The 22,472-nt window shown below is 40.9% G+C and overlaps 1 protein-coding gene and 1 long non-coding RNA gene across 9 annotated transcripts in view; one reads left to right on the top strand and one right to left on the bottom strand.

Moving 5' to 3' along the window:
- Positions 1-22,472, top strand: part of MBNL2 (muscleblind like splicing regulator 2) — a 172,976-nt gene that overhangs the window by 6,642 nt on the left and 143,862 nt on the right. The gene's annotated exons all lie outside the window — the stretch shown is intronic.
- On the bottom strand, positions 5,355-13,927 carry LOC116467397 (uncharacterized). Its single transcript, XR_004247787.2, has 3 exons — positions 13,796-13,927; positions 10,505-10,706; positions 5,355-6,901 (listed from the first exon to the last, which is right to left on the bottom strand). It is a non-coding gene; the product is annotated as an uncharacterized LOC116467397 (long non-coding RNA).

Genomic DNA, 22,472 nt, shown 5'->3' with positions numbered 1-22,472 from the left:
AATAGTAGTCCTCAAACCTCTGGGAATCCACGCATGTGATATTTAATGAGATAAATGAAATTAAACTTCAGTCTGACTTGGAGTTTTCTTGTAATGGATGTTGCATAATTGAGTAGAGCCCAACCCAAGCAATTTTGAGAAGACAGTAATATTTTTAATTAAGATATTGAATTATTCTTAAAATCTATAAATTTCTGGCGTCCTAGATGCAAGCTTCAATTAATCAAACTTAAAGTATTGATGCAGTATATATTGTCTAAATGATTTAGTTTATATAATTTTCAATGTTCTGAGAGTTCAGGAAAGTGGAGCTCAGTTTGGGTGGGAGTAAGAGATAAGGCTTCCCGCAGGAAGAGCTGCCTCCTCTAGGTCTGAATGGATGTATTTGGTCTGGATCCATGTCTCTAATGTGGTATGTCTACACCCCAGGCCAAGGGCAAGATTATTCACTTGGCAAGGAAATAGGCGAACTTCCATCTTACCTATTATTTAGCTCATCCTTTAAAAATGTCAGTTTTCATGGATGTTTGATAATGTGTATAACATATTAGTAGGGTTATGCAAGTATAATATTTATAAAGTAACCATCCTTAATGGTTGTTTCTGATCTAAAAAAACATTCTGATAAGAATGTATAATCAAAAATGTTTGGAGAGGCTGGTGGTCAAAATCTCAGGAAGGAGGAATAGCATGATGTGGTGTAGCGGCCAGGGAGGAACCTTGACCTTGGAGATGGGGATGAAGTGTTAGGGTGCAGTGGGGAATAAAGTTAGATGGAGGAGATGGAGTCAGGATATGAATGAGCTGGAGGGCCCTGTGGAAGAGTTTAATTTCATTACCTATAACATCACATCTAATGCTTTATAAAGATTCAATTGGGACTTGTAGGATAGGGTTAGAGGTCAGAACATTTGTAACTAGTGATGTCACCAGCCAGAAAACTTTCGCAATATTCCAGGCACAAAGTGGAAAAGGGTTGCATTAGCATGAAAAATGGAGGAGAAAAGGCAAATCCAAAAGGCATCTTGAAGGAAAAATAATAGAAAGTAGTGAGCGCTTAGAAGAGCCAAACTGGGCCGGGCACAGAGGCTCACGCCTGTAATCCCAGCACTTTGGTAGGCCAAGGCAGGTGGATCACCTGAGGTTGGGAGTTCGAGACCAGCCTGACCAACATGGTGAAACCCCATCTGTACTAAAAATAGAAAAATTAGCCAGACGTGGTGGCGCCTGTCTGTAATCCCAGCTACTTGGAAGGCTGAGTCAAGGTAATCCCTTGAACCCAGGAGGCAGAGGTTGTGGTGAGCTGAGATCACACCATTGCAGAAATTCTAGGAGGAGTGATATCAATGGTACCCTGACAGAAATGGGAGTGGTCTGAAAAAGGGACTAATAAATGGGAATAGGGTTGAAGGAGGGTGGGCGATGATGAGTTTTTAGACTTGAGAATGGTGTTTTTAGCTAATGATGGAACATCCAAGTGGAGGTGTCTCATAAACATTTGACAATGTGAGAATGAAGAACAGCCTGGACAACAGGCTACAAATACAAGCTCGAGACACACCTGTGTTGAAGCCATAGTTGAAGCCATTGGTGCTCACACCTCGTGAAAGAAGGCAGCATGAACAGAGATAGGCAATGACCAAGGACGAATCTTGGGGAATGCGGCAAGGGCCCAAAAGAGAATAAGAGCTAGCAAAGAATCAGAAAAATAAATACCCACAAGGGAGCAAAATTGTTTTAAAAAAATGAATGACCAATACTGTTAAGCACCATAGCCTAGTCTCCAGGATTCCATGAGAAAACAGTGTAGTCTCCTGGGTTGAACTACTCTCCTGCACATAGCTTTTCCTCTCTGGCAAGGGTTTCTGGCTGTGGTCCTTTTGGAGGCAAATATTGGTTCAGAGTCTTGTTTAGAGCCACAGAATATTAGATAGTTAAGGGAACCTTCGTAGCTGTATCTCTTGTATATACAGTTGACTTTTTAAAAGTCGATCTTCACTAATCAGCAAAGAGAGTATTTAAAACCAATAATTATCAATACTTCTGCATCCATCTCTCAAAATGTATATATTTTGGGGATGTTACTGGTTAGAACAGTAATTCCAGAGTGATTGGAGATACCAGTTGACACTGGTCATCCTGTTCTTAAAGACCCTGGGGATTCATTTATTTCTGATTCTAGCAGTTCTCAATTCAACCCAGCCATAAAGACTTCTCTGAAGAAAATAGCCTTTCATGATGAGAAAGTTCTTGAAGTATGCAAATAGTTTGATGTCCTCACACCAGACACCTACCATAAATAACCAGACAGCACTTCTCAAACTCTCATGTGCCTGCGAATCACCTGGGGATCTTATTAAAAATGTAGACTCTGATTCAGTCGGGCTGGGCTGAGGTCAAGATTCTACACTTGCAACAGGCTCCAGGTGATGAAGCTGATGTTCATCCAGGAGGCTCCAGAATACAATGGCTGCTTTGTAAGTGTCACTGCCACAATGTGAGTGGCAGCAGATCACTGGGTCTGGGATGGCTCCTTGGAGGATCTTCTGGCATTCTGGAGACTGGGACCTACCTCCTCCATACAGTAGGTCTTTCCAGGCTGTTCAGCCTCAGAGTGAAGCTGAGGGTGAACTGATATATCCCACCAGCCTTGCACCAATGTGGCTGGGGCTGAAGGCATGAAGGCAGGGACTTTCAGCAGCTGCAAGCAGTTCTGTGGCTACACACAGCCTGTCTCTGGGTATCTCCCCATTCCCAAGACACCTATCTTCTCAGTGGACACAGACTCTCACAAGTTCCCCAAGAGATTTGGTTACTGCCTCCAGGGAAGGCTGTTGTGTTTGTTTACCTGTCTGCTCCAGAGTTTGTTTTTTTATCCTAAGGAATATATGCATTATAAACCAGCCTTAGATTCCTTTTCTTCTAGATGGTGGTCAGAACTGGAGCCTGGAAGTCTGATGTGCCCACTTGAGTCCTCACATCCTTGGTGAATTAAGTCCAGGAGCTCTCACACGCTCATTCATTCCCTAAGATGTAGATAATGCCATTCTCTCCTCCTCCTCTCCAAAGAATATGAAGGATAGAGAGGAAGGGTTATATGCCATTAACATCGCATTTGTTTAAAAAATGCTAGTTTTAAAGTTGTGTAATAGAAACGAAGACATTATGAGAAGAGACAGCTGTCTAATGAAGTAGCTTAAGTGAAATGCCCAGGCCTGATTGTTGAGTCTTATACCTTGTTATAGGTCTTCCATCTCATGCCCCTGTCTGTCCTCCCTCCTTTCAGATGCCTCATTTTCCTGTGTGTCCCACATGTGGCCCCCTCTTTCCTAGAACCAGGAGTCAAGCTAAACTGATTTAGAGGAAGTCTTCCCTACCCAGATGCTCATTTAGTCCACACACAGATGGCCCGTATTTTTATGCATTTTTAATTTACCAATAACCTTTTAGGAATGAAACAGAACTAACATTTATTGAATTTATTGAGCACTTACTATATGGAAAGCCCTCCTCTGCTGATAGCTTCATGTATATCAACTCAGTTAAACCTTTTCATGAAGAAAATGAAGCTTAGAGAGACCAAGTTACTTGCCAAGGTTACAGAAAAAGAGGCGAAACTCAAGTTGGTAGGATGGAAACACGCAGCCCTTGTCCACCAGTGCTTACTTGGGGATTGCAACAAAAAGGGTTTGCTTTAGAAAAACTTCCCTGACAGTATTAAGTACTGTTGGTGGAGCTCACTAAATAGCTAAATAGACATAAACAAGCAATTACTGGCATACTGTGCAGGCATGAGTTCAGTTTTAGCCAGAAGTCCCTCCTCACAAAGGGACTTGGTATATTGCCAAGGATAGCTAGGGCATCATCTCCACTATTTGCTGTGATTATTTGTTGGCCTTTTTCTTACTCTTGACGCTGTGTGTGTGTGTGTATGTGTGTGCACGTACATTGAATGAACTTAAACAACTTGATGGATCTCAACGTTTAGACACCTTATAATAGATACCATAGGTAAAAGCTCGTTATAACTGTAAGACCTATTCCAAAGTGAAATGTTTGTGCTGTTGTGATTTTGTTGCTCTCTGTGAGAATTGGTAGAGATCCCTTTTTTCTTTGACTTCCCTTCCAGTGCAGTGCCGTTTTCTTTGATGCTCTTGCTTCAGGCTTTTTCTTTTTTTTTTTTTAATATATATATATATCTTTTTATTACACTTTAAGTTCTAGGGTACATGTGCACAACGTGCAGGTTTGTTACATATGTATACATGTGCCATGTTGGTGTGTTGCACCTATTAACTCATCATTTACATTAGGTATATCTCCTAATGCTATCCCTCCCCCTCCCCTCACCCCACGACAGGCCCCGCTGTGCGATGTTCCCCTTCTTGTGTCCAAGTGTTAAACAGGCTCTCTTTTTCTAGTGCTCTGCCTGCTCCTGCGCTAGCCCGTGGTCTCTTTTCTAATATTCTGTTCTCTCTTCCAAGTCTGTACCCGGCACCCCTACTAAATGGCACACACAGACACCTCATATTTCTGGGGTTCTAGTCACACCTGACTCTTAGCTGGTGGAAGGGACTATTTATTTTCCCCCTTAGGAAACCAATCATTTGAAGCCTCGAGTATCAGCTTCCTGGCAGCCACCACAAAGACCATCCCCTCAGGAAACAAAACAAGCTCTATCTCTAGAGTTTCCCTGTTTTTTTTTTTTTTTTTTTTCTTTAAAGTTCCCTGGTGCAAGTAGGCTGCAATTAAGAGGCAGGATCAAAGGGACTGGCTGCCTCTGGGGCTGCTGGGACCAGCAGAGAGCTTTGGTCCTTTTAACTACTTACTTCCCACAATGCGTGCTACTCTAGCTGCTTCTTTGTTCTCCTGGGTACTCAAGTACCAGAACGGTGGTTTGCTGTGGGAAGACACATTAGAGTCGATGGAAGAACTTTTTCACATTACACAGGATTCTGACAGCCCCACCACGCCACTCCTTGGAGATCCACCCAACTGACAAAAAACACAAATATAAGGTGGAAATTAGAAGGAAATCCCAAGTGGGAAGGCATCTGAGGGATTATCTAGCGGAATTCCTGTCTACCCTCTTCCCCGGCCCTGACAAGCTGTTTCCAGCTATTGTGTATCTTTCTTTATTGACCGGACAATCATGACCCCGTGGCGCATACAAGCCATAGCATTTTGTTAGAAAATTCTTCCTCATGCTGAAATGAAATGGGACTCTGTAACCTGCACTCTTCATCCTTGTTCAGGCCTTTGGAGTAACCCTAAGCAAATCAAGTGTCTCTTTAGGAGGTGAGCCCCTTCACGTATTTGAAGATGTCAGAATTCCTCTGACAGGACCAGTATGGCACCTCCCAAATTCATGATAGAATACCTTTATTTATGCAACCCAAGACACCGAGCTTCTCTGGCAGTGTTGACCCATTGTTGACTCAAATTGAACCTTGAACCAGCTATGATAAGAGAAAGAGGTGGGGCTCTTTAACTTCTCTCAGCTCTGTTCAGGCCTGAGCACAGCGGGGCGACGGTCGGGGGCGGGGGGTAGTGAATAGATGAAGGTAAAGTGTGGCAGGACAGATGGTCTTCCACAACTGCATGGTGGGATGCTTTAAAATTGTTTTCAGTCTCAACCACAGGTAACAGCCTCCTCCAGAAATCCCTGGCAAGGTACGGGACACTGGCTTGCAAAATTACCCACAAGGACAATAGACTGATCAATCAAGATTTAAATAAACATACATGCAGAGATAGATTGAAGTATTTCTTCACATCAACCATTTGAATAACACACTCAGGCAGTGTTTACAGATAAGGTACACGTTTTTGGTTTTCTTTCGTCATCGTTTATGTTTTTTGGCTCAACTATCATTTTAGCAGTAGCGCTCAGTCCTCCTGAGTTTCTCTGTGGCTCTCAGCAGCTTAGAGACACACTTCGCCATCAGTAGGTGCCAAGGTCACTGGAGGAACTAATTAATCCCAGCTCCAGTCAACAGCAGGCTGCACTAACCTGCCCTCCTTCCTCGGAGAAGGAGAAACCAGGAAGGATTTTCTCCCTCAGTTCCGCCCAGGCCTACTTAGGGACATGCGGAGCAAACAAAGGAAGAGTGAGGAGGGGTGTTGAACCATTTCTCTACGAGGTGGCCACGTTTTCGTGTAGAGAAGGCCTAGAGTTGATCTGAAGCTTTCAGACTTGAGTTGATATTTAACCTAGAGATCTCCAGGCCCCTAGTCTATCACAAACTCTGCCTTTTTTTTTCCTCTGTACTAGTATTAGTTTTATTAATGCCCTATAAACCCAGCCAGCACAATTTGCCAGGCTAAAAATTTGCCTTTTTAACAAAAATTGCCAGCTTTCTAGCTGACCACTCAAGAGCATGAGTTTTCCCCCCTCAGGGTGAAATTTATGTTGTATAACACAGACCTCGTTAAATAATTGATCAGAAAATGTAACTGAGAGGAGTGATTATTTTTGGAAACATTGACGACCAATAACCCAAGATACAAAGTTAGAAAACATTGCCATTTAAAACCTTGTAGATACTGGAATTCTTGTGAGTCCCCTTATCCAGGTACATGTTAGGTCTTGAGTTAATTGCTCTGCGGCTGTGGATTTTTATTTGATGTTCTGATCTCTTCCTTCCAGTTTGATAAATTAGTGTAGAAAGTGGAAGAAAAACATGCCGGTGCAGCCTGTGCGCTTTGTCAGGTTAACAGAATGGAGTCCTGCTCTGGCATCAGTCAGTGCTGTTGTCCCAACCCTCTGTGGCTCCTTCCTCCCTGGGGCCCAGAGCTGCAGACGCTAAAGGGGCATCGGCCTGGGAGTGAGGTTCCCGTTACAGTTGGGAGAACCCAGCAAATCCGCGAGTTAGGTTTCTGACGCTCCCCATCTTGCTCCCTGGTTACAAACAGAAAAAAAAAAAATTAAAACCATATGTTCAATACACTATCAGCCTTCTAGTGAACATGTTGCCGTTAAATAATAACCGTCAGCCTATCCGCAAATTTGACGGTGATGGGCGTTGGAGCTGACCTGCCCTGGCGGAGGCTGGGGAGGGTGGAGAAGGGCGATTGTGTTTGCTTCCTTGCTCAAAATGGCATGTCGCTGGAAGCCTTCCAGCTCCTAATGGTGGAGGCAGAGCGAGGACTGCATTTACCGACTTATTTCCCTCTTTTTCTTCACTTATTCCTTCTTCCCCTCACATTTTCAGGACTGAAAATTAGAAACACTTTTCTCCTACACACAAAATTACTCCCTCACACACACTTTATTTTCCCCCTGCTTTGAAGTGACAGTTGCTGCCAGAAAAGGTTTCTCTCAGAAGAGCACAGGCTGTCCTGGCCAGAACGAAGGGGTTAATTTAAAATACAGCCAGCTAGGTAGTCCTAGGGGCATGCTTTCCCTTGGGGATGGGGGTGGTATCTGAAAGGTTGGAGGGGGTGCTCCTGGGGCTCTGCTAATATTTTATTTCTTCATCTGGGTGTGAGATGTACAGATGTGTTCAGTTTGTGAAAATCCAGTGGGTTGGATACAGGATATGTAGTCTTTTTTTTTTGTCTTTAATAAAGTTTTTAAAATGTAGCTGGCTACCTTGTACTGTGTATTATAAGATAAAGAGAAAGCCTGTGGGAAGATAGTCCTATATTTTTATTCTGTTCCCACTCGGACCTCCACTTTTTATTCATTTCTCTCTTTGGAACCTTCTGGGCTTCCAGCAGTGGTCTCTGTTCCCACCTATAATCAGAACCATGAAGGGTCATGACAGCCAGCTTATCATTCTACCCTGGACCAGATGGAAGTTAATGCTCCAAATTAGAAACTTGAAAGGAAATGATCAGTGCTAAATAATAATGATGCTGACAGTAATAATAACAGTTACTTTGTCATTATATACAAAACATCTCCTTGTTTCTCCCTATTTTTATTTTATTCAAATGCATGAAAGCTTTGCTTAAGGGACTTTTTTTTTTTTTTTTTTTTTTTTTTCTATTTGGCAACCAAGACAAGTGGAAGGAAGGAAGAGTGTGGGGACAGCAGATGACAAAGCCCTTTGCCCTTTTCTGGCGGCGTAGCGCTAGATTAGCCTGTTAGTCTGTTTAAGTCAAGGGATTGCAGATCTCAAAAAATAAATAAGGATGGCTAAGGATGGCAGGAATCCAAAGCTTGTGGGTCATCAACACAGATTTGAATCCTGGGGTCCCGTAGGAAGCACGAGTTACCAAATTCATTGGACCTCTGGTTTCTTGTGCCCACCTCTCAGGATTTTTGTGAAGATTTGGTAAAACAATGGACCAGAATTGCCTTGTGCATGGTGAGGGGCCCTTTGTCAGTGGGAAGGAGCTGGTGGCATTGTTAATTTAAGGACCTGCTCTGCCAGGGCAAATGTGTTCTCCTTAATGAAGCTTTCATTGGCTATAGAAAAGTTTGTGGGAAAAAGAAATGTATGAAAGATAGTGGATGAGGAGAAAATTATTTCTTAAGTCTTTCCCATTTCCTTTCCCCTCATGGAATTTATACTCTATCGTGACAGGTAAGATGTGTAAATAAATCACCATGGTGAAGGTATTATGCCACAAGGGAGGTATAAGGTGCCTGTGAGATTACTGCCATCCAAGTAAGGCAGTCAGGGAAGGCTTCCTGGAGGAGAAAACATCTGACATGGCCTTGAAGGATAGATAAAATCACATTGCATGCACCTGAAAAGCACCCATGCAGGTTTTTCTGGAGCATGAAGTGCAGTCTAGGGTGTACTTGGCATAGACTAAATTGTGAATGACGTTGAATGCCACCCTATGTATTTCAAACTTTATTCAGAATGCAGCAGAGAGCCACCAAATATTTTTAAGCAGGTAAATGAGGGGTCAGACAATGCTTTAGAGAGACAATTCCGTGAGCAGAGTTTAGACCTGAGAATTGCAGATGCTCAGGCAGGTCATGAAGGCATAGGCTGGGATAGCAGCAATGAGAATGAGGTGCTGTGCTGAGGCCAGGAGCAACTTATGGAGAGCATGGGCAGGACTGATTGGAGCCAAGGGAAAGGGAGGGAGTCAAAGCCGACCTGGACACGATCAGCTCAGAAAATGGAAAAATCAGTGATGCCAGTGGCATAAACACAGGAGGATGGGGGAAGACAATGAAATTGGCTCTGATCATTAAGAGTTTGAAGTCGGAATGTCCTCTGAGAAGTATGGGTCTAGGCTTCTGTAGCGTGCGGAGCCCAATGTATATTTGGAATTCATCCACTTAAGACTGATGTTTGAAATCATAGAGGAATTGAGATAGCAAAGAAAACAAGTGTAATCTAGAAAATGGTAGACGACACAGGCTTGGGAAAGCCTTACATCGAAGGGAATTTCCTAGGCACACTTCCACTGGCACAAAAATCCAAAGTGAAGAGCATTTCATCCAAGGTGAGGGCACCTTAGAACAGGCGTATGGGCCTCATAACCTCTCTCAGTGCCCTTGGATCTGTGACAAAGGATCATGCTATTCACTGTGTCATAGATTAAGGCTTCCTGAAACCAGGTGAGAATGGGAAATGGTGGCAGATCCTAAAGAAAGTTCAATAAAGATGAAGACCGGGCCCGGTCCTATGAGGTGCAGAAGCCAAGACAACACCTCTGACCTTTGGGAAAGTCCCATTTTGGAAGAGTGCTGCGTGGGCTGCTGAACTGCAAGGCACCAGGGAAGTGGAAAGTGAAAACGATTAGGTAGGGAGTGGGAGACAGGTAGCACAGCCAAAGGAGAGATGGAGGTGAGCAGAGAAGAGGCAGGGATAAAGTAAGCAAGTTTAAGTTGGAGGGCAACGTGTGTTGGGCTGCCTGGTGGCACCTGGGGCAACTTTTGGCTCATAGAGGCTGCCTGCTGGGGACTCATGAGCTGACGCCACTGGGAAAAAATTGTTTTTTAAAAACGATAGGCTTAAGTATGATTCTGCTCTACCAGGAAAGGTGAAAAACAACAGATAAATGTGAAGGAAGGTGGTGAGGTGAGGTCTAAAGACTTCTCCAAGGAGGCTTCCAGAGGCCTTTGCCTTGAAATGAATTCTGCTCTACTCAAAATAACTGTAGCAGGGAGGGGTCAAGATGCTACATCCAGCCCCACTGCTAATCAAAGACAATCTCTGTATCACCACAGGCATAACTGCAATACAGAGACTGCTGCTTCTTTCTAAAGTGCTATACAAATGTTTTTTGTACTATTGTAAGTTTATTATTTTCTTTAGCTTTTCGCTTCATACTACAGGGTATCAGCAAAGGCTAATTCATGTGCCTAGATAACTCTTCTCCTAAATAACAACCTGCCAATATAGATATCTCATATGGAATATTTTTAATGTGTCCTTATAGTAATCTCCATGCATTTTAAACTTGAGCCAATGTCTGATAAGTAGTAGATGCTCAATAAATAATGTCTGTGGAATACTTGTGAATGGCTGAAGTGTTTTAGTATTGAGGCAGGCATTTCTCTAGATAATTATTAGCTATGAGTCATACTCACAGAAATCCATAGTCCGTCATCTATACAAATATACCCAGAAGTTTATACAGTGATGAAAAATGAATGCATTTTTCCCCTGGGAACATATGCATCTCTATGAAGTTGTGCTTTAGTGCTGAAGAGAGGCCAGCTACGCTCCAGTCCCTTCAACCGGGGATCTTTTTGCATTTAAACTTCAAAGAAGAAGTTTGGCTGATGAAGGCTGTGGACAGAGAGAAACTAAGGGTGAGACACATGAACTGTGAGTTCTCTGGAGCATCCTAACTCTTAAAATAAGTTTTAGTTGCTTGATTGCTGTAGGACAGATACTTCTGTTTATGTGTGGCTGCACAAAATGTACAGCACGTCTGACAAAATGGATTGACCTATTTCTTTGCCCTTGAGGGCCACTCGAAAACTTAATAAAACACAAGCACATCCACAGACAAAGCCAGAATAAGATTTGTAGCCACTGGGACAAGGTTGTATTTCTGGACTATATTCACCTCTCCACCCAACTCCAAACCCAGGAGAAGAAGTTGTATTTTCTTTCCATACCCATTTCAAAAGCTCTCCCAAGTTACTCCAAAGGTTGGTTTTGTTAGATACACATACTCTTGGGAAGCTTGTTAGAAGGACAGATTCCTGGGCCCCACCCCACACTTCTGAATCCTAGGCCCCAGCTCCCATGATTCTGACTCGGGGAGTCTGAGGTGGGGCCTAGGAACCCACATTTATTGCTAGAATACACAGTGATGTTGACACAAATTATTCACAGACCTCCTGGCACAGGGGTTAGGAGACCATTCAAATCCTGTGCCCAAATCCTGGCTCTGCCACAGACTAGCTGCACAACTTCAGGCAGATTTTGACATCGATTTGAATCTATTTTCTTATCTTTAAAATGGGGGTAATAATTCCCACTTCTTTGGGCGATGCTTGGGATTAAATGAGATCACCTCATGTAACTTAATTACACAAGAAAGTACTTTCTATGCTGCACAAAATACACACTAAATACATAATATAGTTCTCTGGGGTGAACATAAAGCTATTAGAGAATAATCACCAACGAATGCTTTAGACCCTCTAAGCAATTCTAGAAAGAGCAGGGGGCTTTGACATGACTATTTCTGCAAATTCTTAAAGGCTTGATATCCCTCACAAAGATCCCGTTGTTCTTTTAGCAAAATGCAAGAAGGCTTTTTATTCTACAAAAGACTTTTGGGAATGTTTACATTTGAAGGAGATGGTAAAACACTGGAGCATGTTACCCAGACTAAAGGAATCATAGTATTTCTAGGATGATTGAAATGTAGCTGCTTTTAAAAACAGGAGGGCTGGGCTGCATTTGGAAAGTTTCATGTAGTGCATGTGTGAAAATGAAGCACTTGAACGAGCTCCGTGATAGGCCATGCCTTGAGCTGTTTTGGCACAGATAAAATTGCTTCTGTCCTCACTCGGGCTGTTTTTAGGTTGTTCAAGCAGATGGTAACAGGCTCACACAGGGGCCAAACTCCTGAGCTTAAAACTTTTGGAAATGAATGACTGACTGAATGAATGAATGAATTTCCTCTGGGTCCAAGAAACACTCCCATTATATCTGCCATTCCATTCTAGCCTTCTGGTCCCTCAGGAAAGATTAGCCTCTTTGTTGCTCAGAGCATGAATATGTAAGGATTGGTTCAAGGTGTTTCCTGGAACTGAAGTCCCCTTCCTTCCTGGATGTGCTGACCCAGTTGCCTGTGTTGGAAGAGTCAATATCACATGTCCCTTTTTTTCCCCCACTGAGAACCCATCAGCAGCAGAGATACTTTCACAAGTTAGGTGTTTGCTGGAGCTCTGGGTCATAAGATTTGGGTCACACACAACCAAGAGGAAAGAAGTGTGGTACGGAGTCCATTTGATCAGCACACAGGGAGAAATAAGAACAGAAACTTGAAAAAAAATTCAAAACAGAGGAGGGAGTGCAAAGAAAAATGTATGCTACTCTGAAATCTAAGTCTCTGTTTCAGCTTTCAGTTGAGAAAGGTTTTCGATATTTTCCAAATCAAAGTATATCTACAGATCTTGAAATCCATTGTGAATCATTTTCAAAAGTCTTACTCCTTTCATTCAGAGCACTGATTAAAATCCAACTGTGTGCCTAGTATCCTGATGCTAGGTAACCAAATAAAACAATCATAATTGGTAGCAATGGAATTGAGCAGTTAAGACACACATATGCATAAACATTGCACACACACACAAGTGTGCAACACAGGCATGCACCCCAAAAGCCATTGGAGAACCCTGAGACCAACCCCATTTCACTTGGGCCCTGGATACTTGCTGCTTCATTTAAGGAGGGAGGGAAGGGCCATCGGAGTTAGGCGAGTTGGGTCTGACTCCAGTTGGAGTGGGCCTTGTGTTGAGCTTAGAAGGATGCCTGAATTAAGATAACTGTGCAGGAGAGTGGCATACATCCCATATCAAAGGAAACTGCTCAAACAAAAGCCAATAGGAGGAAATGAGCTCTTATTGTGTGCACACATGGGGTTCCTCCGAGAGGAAATTGCCTGATTGAGGACACTTCCGATGCCTTCTGAAGCAACAAGGAAAGGCTAAGCCCATGTTCCCACAACTCGGAGAAGGTGTCTCCCTCAACCCTGGGCTAGCTGCGATGAAATGGGTAGGATTTTGACAACACCACTGCCCACCCCCAACACACTCCTAGACCACCAGAAACTTCAATTACAAAATGTGTCTTTGGAACCCAAAAGGCAATGTTCTTCTTTGTGCTTTAGGGTGTTTAGATCTAGGAAAGGGAGGGAGCGGGCACTTGGCTCAAATATGTTGCTCTCTTCATAGCCAAGGCTCCCCCATTCCTTGGGCTGCATGCATCAGGCAACTGAGACACAGCCCGTGCCTTGCAGGGTCACCTTGCTACCAGGATCCTATTGACTCCCCGGTGCAGGTCAGGCCAACTGAGATGAGGTCCCTGGATCTGCTCAGAGGGGTTTTACATTCAGTCCCCTCAGCTAGACAATAGAGGCATCAACAATCCTGTTACCTGCCATCTTCTACCCAAAATATAATCCTGACCCTGAACTTGTGATTTTGCAGGGCACAGCCTGGTGCCTGAGACTTGTCCTCGGCCCCATGTGGAACACAGAAACATCCCCAGTCCCCGAGAAATGCAGGATCTAGAAGAGGAGCATACTTTGCAGTTGACGTAGCAGAATGAGGACTTCCTGGGTCCCGGGAGCCCCCGGGGTTGGGGATGAGGGTACCTAAGAGACATTAAAAGAGCTTGGAATAAGCAGGACTTACTTGTTCCTTTTCTTTTTTCCTCCTGTACGTTGCTTGATTGACAGTTTGAGAACAGTTTAGCTTGGATCTGTGGGGATGCTACTATAACTGGCATGTATTATGGAGTCGTTGTCCAATGACATCATCCTCTGAAAGTGGTGCTGGTGGAAGGAAAATGAAAGCTGACTGAGCAGGGCTCCGCGCGCGGCAGTCCCTCCCCTCCGCTGAGCGCATGCGCTCCTGTGCAGGCGTCTCCTTGCCCTCTATCAGCCTGAAGCCCCAAAGCTTGGGCATGAACTCAGAGTGTCACCAACCCAGCCAACCCCTCCCATATACCCCCCACTGCCCAAGTGACTATCTGCAGCGGTGGCCAGTGGCAGGCACAGAGAGTGGATGTGGGAGAGAGAGTTGATCAAAAGACAATGTCCCTTGAACATATCAAGTTCCACTGCAGTTTAGGTAGATGCATTTTCAATTTACCCTGGAGGATGAAAAATCAAAGTTCTTAGATTGCCTTGTGGGCTGCTCTTGACAGTTCATTTATTTAGTCAGTCAACAAACCCTAAGTGAGTAGCCAGCGTGTGTCAGATGCTATACTAGGGGTTGGGCTACAAAGATGCATTAGCCTGGCTGCTGTTGTGGCCAGATCAACAGCAGCAACAAGGTCAGCCCCAAGGAGGTGAGGATAAATGGAAAGGGGGCACAAGGGTCAGGGAGGGCAGGACTGGCTGGCTGGGGTAGTAGGGGTAGGGGACAGGGCTGGTCATGATTTTCCAACAAGGGATTTGAACTGGGTCTTGGAGGATGCCCCAAATGCCAGAAATCAACGAAAGTGGAGAAGCACGTCAGTCTTCTAATTAGCATGTTCCTTCTAATTAGTTGCTTCTAAGGCTTATCAAGCTGCATCTATAAACTAAAACTAATAGGCAATTGAGCATTTAACAGTTTCTTTTTCTTTTCTCTTTTTCTTCTTTCCTCCCCACCCTTAGAGGGGGAAAAAAAACAACAAACGAATTAAGAGCTAAATTTGCCAGCAAATAGCATTATGTGGATGCAGAGAAAGAAGACTATTTTGCTCATCCTGGCTAGGGCTGGGTAACTGAGAATTTTATCCTCCGGCATGGATCTTATTTTGTTATCATTTTCATCAGAAGTGGCAGGAAAAAAAAGGTAGAGGGAAACTTCTCTGTGGACTCCTACATGTTCTCCCTATACTTTTGTCTTTCACAGCATCAGAAAGGCAAGGGGAAAAAAAAAAAAACACCCTCGTTCTTGATCATAGTACAGACAGTATTTTAACCTCTCTTCTGGCTAAAAATGACTAAATAAAAATCAGATTCTTCTCATGTAACAATGAATAATGGTGGTTTCAAAGTCCTCATAGTTCAAAGGCTAATTTACAGGATTAGGTCATAGAAATGCTTGTAAAATTCCAATGTGATTCTTTAGTCATATTTAATTTCAAATATTATCACACGCCAACGATAAAAATGTTAAGAAACCTGCTAGTGAAATATTTTCAATGAATTTAAGTTTTCATGCATTTCAAACATGATGACTTTTGTAGCTGTCCTGAATAAACACAAGCTGTAATTTTGAAAGCAACAAATTGACGGATGCAGACAGGAAACCAGGCCAGTGTCTCGTTAACACTGCTGAATAGATCAAGATCAGAAAAGCCAAGGAAAGCCTGTCATCTGCTAAGAGAAATCGGGAAACAAATAGAGACAAGTCAACTTATAGTCAGTATGAATCCCCTAACCATTGAACTTCACTGAGAACCATGAAACTTTGACTTTTTTCATGTATGAACAGCACTTTTGTGCTTTTGTTTTACAATGTAGACCAACGACTAGATAATGTGCCTTGTTCTTCATTGACTTTGTAATCTCATTCTTTGCCACAAATATAATGGCCTGTTTGTTTTGCTGCTGGTGCACATTGGTCAAAGAATCAGACATTTGTTTCATGGTGCTTGTTTTGAAGAAATCAGTTCTGGGTACATCTTTACACTGCCCATAAAAACAGGGGCTTATCTGGGTGAGAGATACACCAGGTCTGCACTGCGATGGGCTTACATTTTATCCACTACTATACAAAATGAAATTGAAATATAATAAAACTGCATTTTAATCTAATTACTGAAGAGCTTAAATTATAGACTATTCATAAAGATGTACAGTTTTATTCATTATAATGACACACAGCAATTTGAACTGGCCAAGAGTATTTTATCTAATAATGACCATTAAGAAGTTCTTATTAATAAAGAGATAAGAATGATTTATAAGTAAGATTACAGGTATTTTATCTAAATAAATAGTAATAAAACTCCTGAGAAGTTTGGTCTCAGAAGTAGGGTAAATATTCCCGTTAGGATTAGGTTAAGACTTAATTTCTTCAACAAGCACACCCTCTCTGCCCTTCTGTTAATAAATAGTTCAAAAGTAAACTTTAGCCTAGTCTATAAACGGTTTCAACTCACAAAGGAATTCTGATCAGTTGGTGGTGGCTGCCTGCCTCAAAACTTGCTTGAAGAAGTTTTTGGGTGCCAAGTCTAAGCTCCCAGGGAAAAAGTGCTGGGATCACTTAGTGATCCATGGACAGGATAGCGGGGAGAGAGGAACCGATACTATTCATTTGCTACCCTTGGCATATCCTAGGCTATTCCAAATGGTTACAAAGTTAGGATTCTCACAAAAGTCATCCCCAGTCTTCTCCCTACGAAAGCGTAATAACTTTTATGTTGCTGGTAACAATGTTTCTAGATGTCACCACAAGCCTGAAGTTGAAGGTTCTTTCTACAAGGGTGGTAGCCATTTCACTATCTTAATTCACTTAGACCCTAAGTAAGGAAATTGAATTTACTAAAGGTAGCCATGTAAAATGCATTTTTATTTTTACTAAGTTGGAGGAATAAAATTATTTAACAACTCTTCTTTCTCCTGAATTTGATATTTAGGCAGGAGGAAGGGCTGTTACGTTGGATTGAGTCCATCGAAATGGTATTTTAATATTTCCTTTTAATTTTGCATGTAATTATTATTGCACTTTTTGAAAGAAAATACTTAGTTCCTTCCACTGAAACAAATCTGAAATTCAGAGCCAAGTCCACGCAGCAGCACAATTTTCCGTTATTTTGAAGTTAAATAACAGATGATGAGTAGGACAAAGGAAGGGAACTAGTACCTTTAAAGCACCTACTATGTTTCAGGCACTTTGATTTACTTTCAGAATGTTTTTCTCCCTAATTTAATGCTCCCAGCTACCTAAGAGATATATGGTATTACTACATTTTATAGATAAGAAATGTGAGGTTTAGAAAGGGACTGTTTGTTCATTGTGGAACTTAAATTGGAACTAGCCTCCAAAGTTGGCTGAAATTTCTGTTTGGAATTCAGAATTTAAATGCATACCACTTGTCCCAACTTATAAACAGGACTCTTGTAGTGAAGTTTTTTGGATTGACTAATATGAATTTAAGAACTTCAGCATTTTTGAAAGCCGTTAATAATGGCTACTGTTATTTCACACACACACACACGCACACACACACACACGTATGTATGTGGGTGAATCCCTATTGAACTTCAAACATTTATTGCAAACCACTTTGCCTTTTTATTTCAAAAAGAAAATGTGAATGACTACTCTTTATGTTAGAAAATTATTTAAAACCTAAAAAAGTGAAAATTTTACATGAGGATAAAGACTGTTAACGTATACAATAAAGTCAGCAGTGCGTGTAAGAAACCCGAATATCATCCTGACATTTTATATGTGTGTAAATTGAACTTCTAATCCAGAGGAAGTCTGTTTTTAGTTAACCACTGCGAATAAACTTCTGTTTCTAAAATTCTCAGTCTCTGTCTTTGGGTAGGAGGAGGCAGTGGGATTTGTGGCAGAGCGATTCCCTTCCACCCTACCCTGAAGAGGCATTTTATTAATTTCTCTTGCTGAATTTTTGACCCTGTAAAGAAAAAAAGATGCATTGTACCAAACCACACTACAAGACAGGCTCCTCCAGATGGGCTTTCTCCTTCCTGCTGAAGGACATGGATATCGGCTTTATGAGCTGGTTACAGTCAGCTTTATCGCCAAGCCAGTAGATTTTCTTAATATACTTATTGCTGTTCTGTAAATAGCACAAAGGCAATCACGAATCTGAATCACTTATGGGGTCACAGTGAGATTGATAAAGGTAATCTTCGGAAGAAAGTGTTAAGTAGCCTAAATAATGAAACTAGTAATTGGAATTCTTTCTTATTGTGAAGGCTGACAGTCTCGAAACCATTTCTTTGAGTACCTATTGTCTATCCGTGAAATTTAATGAGATAATGCATGCTGGAAACACTTTATTCACCATACACAATTCTATGTAAATGCCAGCTGATAATATTAAAGATAATAATTGTATTAAAAATTTTAACTAACACATGAAAAGAGCTCCGAGATTGTCTAGCATGTTTCTTTACGAAGTTGATTGATTAAAAACTGCAATATGTTTTATTTGTTTCTTTATTTTCAAGAATATTTGGAAGAAAAAGCACTTGAAGCTTGGCTTTATGGTAATAGTATAAAAACCAACAGGGCACTGGGTTTTTTTTCCTTTAAAATGGTATGCCACCCTGATTTTTAAAATTCCAAGTTACCCTTTGATTCCCCTTAAAAGTGGGATAGGAGAAGAGATATGCTGTAAGTTCTAGGACAGGAGATGGCTAAACATGAACCCTGACATAGGTCTTCTTTGTGCTCTTAGGGATGGCTTCATTTCTCTCATACCTGTTTCTCTTGTTTATTGATTGAAGTTAATGATAGAATTTGGAGCATTAGAATATTCCAGTGTAAAGTGTCATGATTATTGAGGCAGTGGTGTTACTTATAAAAAAATTGTTTAGAACTCTAATATTTTCTTTAGTTCATTCATTAAACAGCTAAAAGAAAGCAGAGTGGTTAATTAGCAATATCATTTATTCATATTTTAAATCACATTCTAGTTCAGTTACATCATTTTACTTCAAATAGCTTCATAAGCAGTTAATATTTGAATCTGCAAGCCAGTTAATTGCTCTACCTGTGAATTTTATCCCGAAGTGTAGGTCTACCCAAATCTAGAAAACATTTACTACTCAACATTTTCTCCCCAGTTACCTTTTCAGTCTCAAAGCGTATATGACAAACCCTTTATCACATGTTCTAAAGTTTTCATCAGAAAAACTTGTTCTGGTTCAGTGTTTTAATGCTGCATTAGAAATGATATTTCTTGGCAAATACTCCTTTCCATATTTATTATCTGGATTTAGCATGTAATTATTTATTCTTTGCATAGCAATTCACTTTTCATTATATATATATGTGTGTGTGTATACATATATGTGTGTGATGTATGTGTGTGTATACGTGTGTATACGTGTGTGTATACGTGTGTATACATGTATGTGTATACACACACATATTGTATGTATGTGTGTATACATACAATATATGTGTGTGTGTGTGTGTGTGTGTATATATATATATATATATGTTGTTTTTTTGTTTTTTTGTTTTTTAAGATGGAGTCTTTCTCTGTCACCCAGGCTGGAGTGCAGTGGTGCGATCTCGGCTTACTACAGCCTCCACCTCCTGGGTTCAAGCGATTCTTCTGCCTCAGCCTCCCAAGTAGCTGGGACTACAGGCGTGTGCCACCACACCCAGTTAATTTTTGTATTTTTGTATTTTGTATTTTTAGTTGAGATGGGGTTTCACTATGTTGGCCAGGCTGGTCTCAAACTCCTGACCTCAGGTATCTGCTGCTTTGGCCCCCCAAAGTGCTGGGATTACTGGTGTGAGCCACTGGTCCTGGCCCCATATTTCATAGTCATGGTTGAGGCTCTTGTACATGGGTGAATAGCTTAGTTGGTTAATGCAGGAGACAGTGATTATAAGTCCCTGATACCACAGTCTCATATTTCACCCCAGTCCTGAGCCAACCATTCCCAAAACATGTGCTATGGGTCTCCAAAGGGACAAAGCTCTAGCATAACACCTCTAACCATTTAAAGCACAAAGAGAAAGAAATCTTGTATTTATGATTACCATTAAGAATAATAAAATCAAGATAACTTTTTTTTTAGAATCCTCTCTTTCTTCTAAAATCCTATAAAATCAGATAAAGAAAAGGTGGAACAAAATCCTAAATGTAATGTTCAAACTGTCATATGTGGTGCCTTAAAGGTTAATTTTCTATTAGTTATGTTTTATTATTAGAAGCAATAATAAGCAGTTATAATTTAATATTTTCATGCCAAGTCTATGGAAAATGTTATGCAAATTTTACTATTATTAGAAAGCTACAATTTGCAAGCCATTGTCACTCCATTCTTTTATTTAATCTCTTTTCTTAAAAGTGGCCACCCCCAGCCCCACTCATTGTGAGTTGAAATTATTCAAATTAATGTCAAGTTGTTTAAATATTAAACTATATTTTACCTTGATACTTAGTTTTTAAAAACACATAATTTCTGCTACACGATTTGGACAGCAGACTGTGATATATGATATACCTACTATATTGTCGTAATGGGCAAGGTTCACGATAACAAAAATGTGTCCAGACTTAGTGAGATAATGTGAATTCCCTATTTCTCAACTTGCTTGCATTTTAAGATGTTCAGTCTGGAAAGTGTTTCCACTGTTTATGAATGATTGTCCCTAGATGGTGGTGACATTTGACCTATTGTTCAGTTTTGAAGATGGAAATGACATGTTCGCAAGCATAAAAGCCCAGGGGGCATTTTTAGAATTTTTGTCTTAGAATGTTTTTAGTTTTATTTTATTTTCTGATGATAAAATACTTGCTTCCTCAAGGAAAAACTTATAACATTTAATATCCTATGGTAAACACTGGAGCCTGACATTCTCCATTGCTAGAAAACATGGTTTTTAAGAGCTGCTTAATGTCTGATGAAATGAAGATATCATTATTTATTTTAGCATTTCCTGTTGTTTAACATTTACATTGGTTCTAATTGCTTATTTTCATAAATTGTGCTGTGATTAACATGCTGATACATAAATATTTAATCCCATGCCTAATTTTTTCCTTTAGGATATATCCCTACAAGTGGGAGCTTTAGGAGCTGCTGAATTTTCTTTACCCTTTGCATATCTGAGAAGGTTTTTCATTTTCATGTTGGAAATAAAATGCGATTGGGTGTATTGTTTTGAGTATTAGGTTTCCCCCCTCAAAGTTCTGTAGACATATTTCTATTGGCTTTTGCTGTTTTATGCTGCAAAACAGAAGTTGGAAGCCAATTGATTTGTTTGTAGTTAACTCTTTTTTGGGCAGGAGGCTAAGTAATTTTAGAAATCTTCCTTTGTCTTCGTGATTGCTACGAGCTTCCAGCTTAGCAAAGCTTTTTGCTGGCTTAGCCCAGGACACGGAAGTCTGGTTGGTTCTTCTTTCTCAGCTCTTTTTGGAACTTTCCAAGATTCTCTAAGCTACAGCTTTTAATTATTGCTTCTGTTTCATTTGTTCTTTTTTTTTTTTTTCTCTCCAGGAACACCAATAATTCTTAGGTTGGATCTTTGTTTTCTGACTTCCATGTCTGTCAATAGTTCTCTGAGCAGTTTAATCTCTTTTCCATCTTTCTCTATATTGTGTAAAAAAAAGTCTCAGGTATATTCTCCAACTCATTGGTTCTACTTTATTTGCTGATAGTGCACTTTACTGCATCAAATTCAGGTTTTAATTCCGCTGTTGAAATGTTGGTTTCCTCTCATTCCTTTCTTATGTCAACCAACTGCCACTTTTATTTCAGGCTGTCTTTTGGTCCCTTTTCAGCTCAGTGTGCCTTTTTCCCATCTTTACTGTCCTGTTGTATAAGTTCTTTAACAGAGATTGAGCTTTCTTGAACTTCATTGAAAACATAAACCAAGATGCTCTCTTCAATTTTTTTTTTAATGACAGACCTTGAGCTCCCTTTCTGACCCTTCTTTTAGTTTGCAGAATCTTTCCATCAGTCATTTTGGGTTTTTGTTGCATATTGACCTATTCATTTGTTTGCTTTTTATTCATTCAATGATCTTGAAAGAAAAGAAGTCTGTCCAGGCTTGGCTTGTTTTTATTTAAGACAGGGCTGAGAAATCATTTTAGAGATCCTCACTTGCTGCCTGATATCATTATAATCCTCTCCTCCAACGCTAAGTAGAAGGCTCCTTGATGGAAATTTGATTTAGTTCAATGGTACAGCAGCTTCAAGATAGTACGGAGGGAGTTTTAGCCACAGTATATACAGCACAGGTATGTCATCTTTGCTGAGTTTCTTATTGTAAGGGGTTACTTCTCTCCAGCCAACTTTTTCTTTTCTTACCCTGGATGCCAAATATACAACTCAGCCAAGCCTGCTTGCCATTGCTATTTCCACTGCACAGGAAGAAGAACTCTTGCACAGTCAGTTTTGGATTTGGTGCAGCTACTGGGCAGAACTTAGGAGTTTTCTGTAAAACTGCTAGGAGCACGGAGACTTCAAGACATGTGGCTGAGGGGATGGTTAATAGGTACAAAAATATGGTAATGTAGAATGAGTGAGATCTAGTATGTGATAGCACAACAGGGTGACTACAGTCAACAATTTATTATAGAGTTAAAAATAACTAAAAGGTATAATTGGAATGTTTGTAACATGGAGAAAGGATAAATGCTTGAGGTGATGGC

The sequence above is a fragment of the Hylobates moloch genome, unplaced genomic scaffold, assembly GCF_009828535.3.
Source record: "Hylobates moloch isolate HMO894 unplaced genomic scaffold, HMol_V3 SCAFFOLD_4, whole genome shotgun sequence".
Taxonomy (NCBI): domain Eukaryota; kingdom Metazoa; phylum Chordata; class Mammalia; order Primates; family Hylobatidae; genus Hylobates; species Hylobates moloch.
This window is presented reverse-complemented; position numbering and strand designations above follow the sequence as displayed.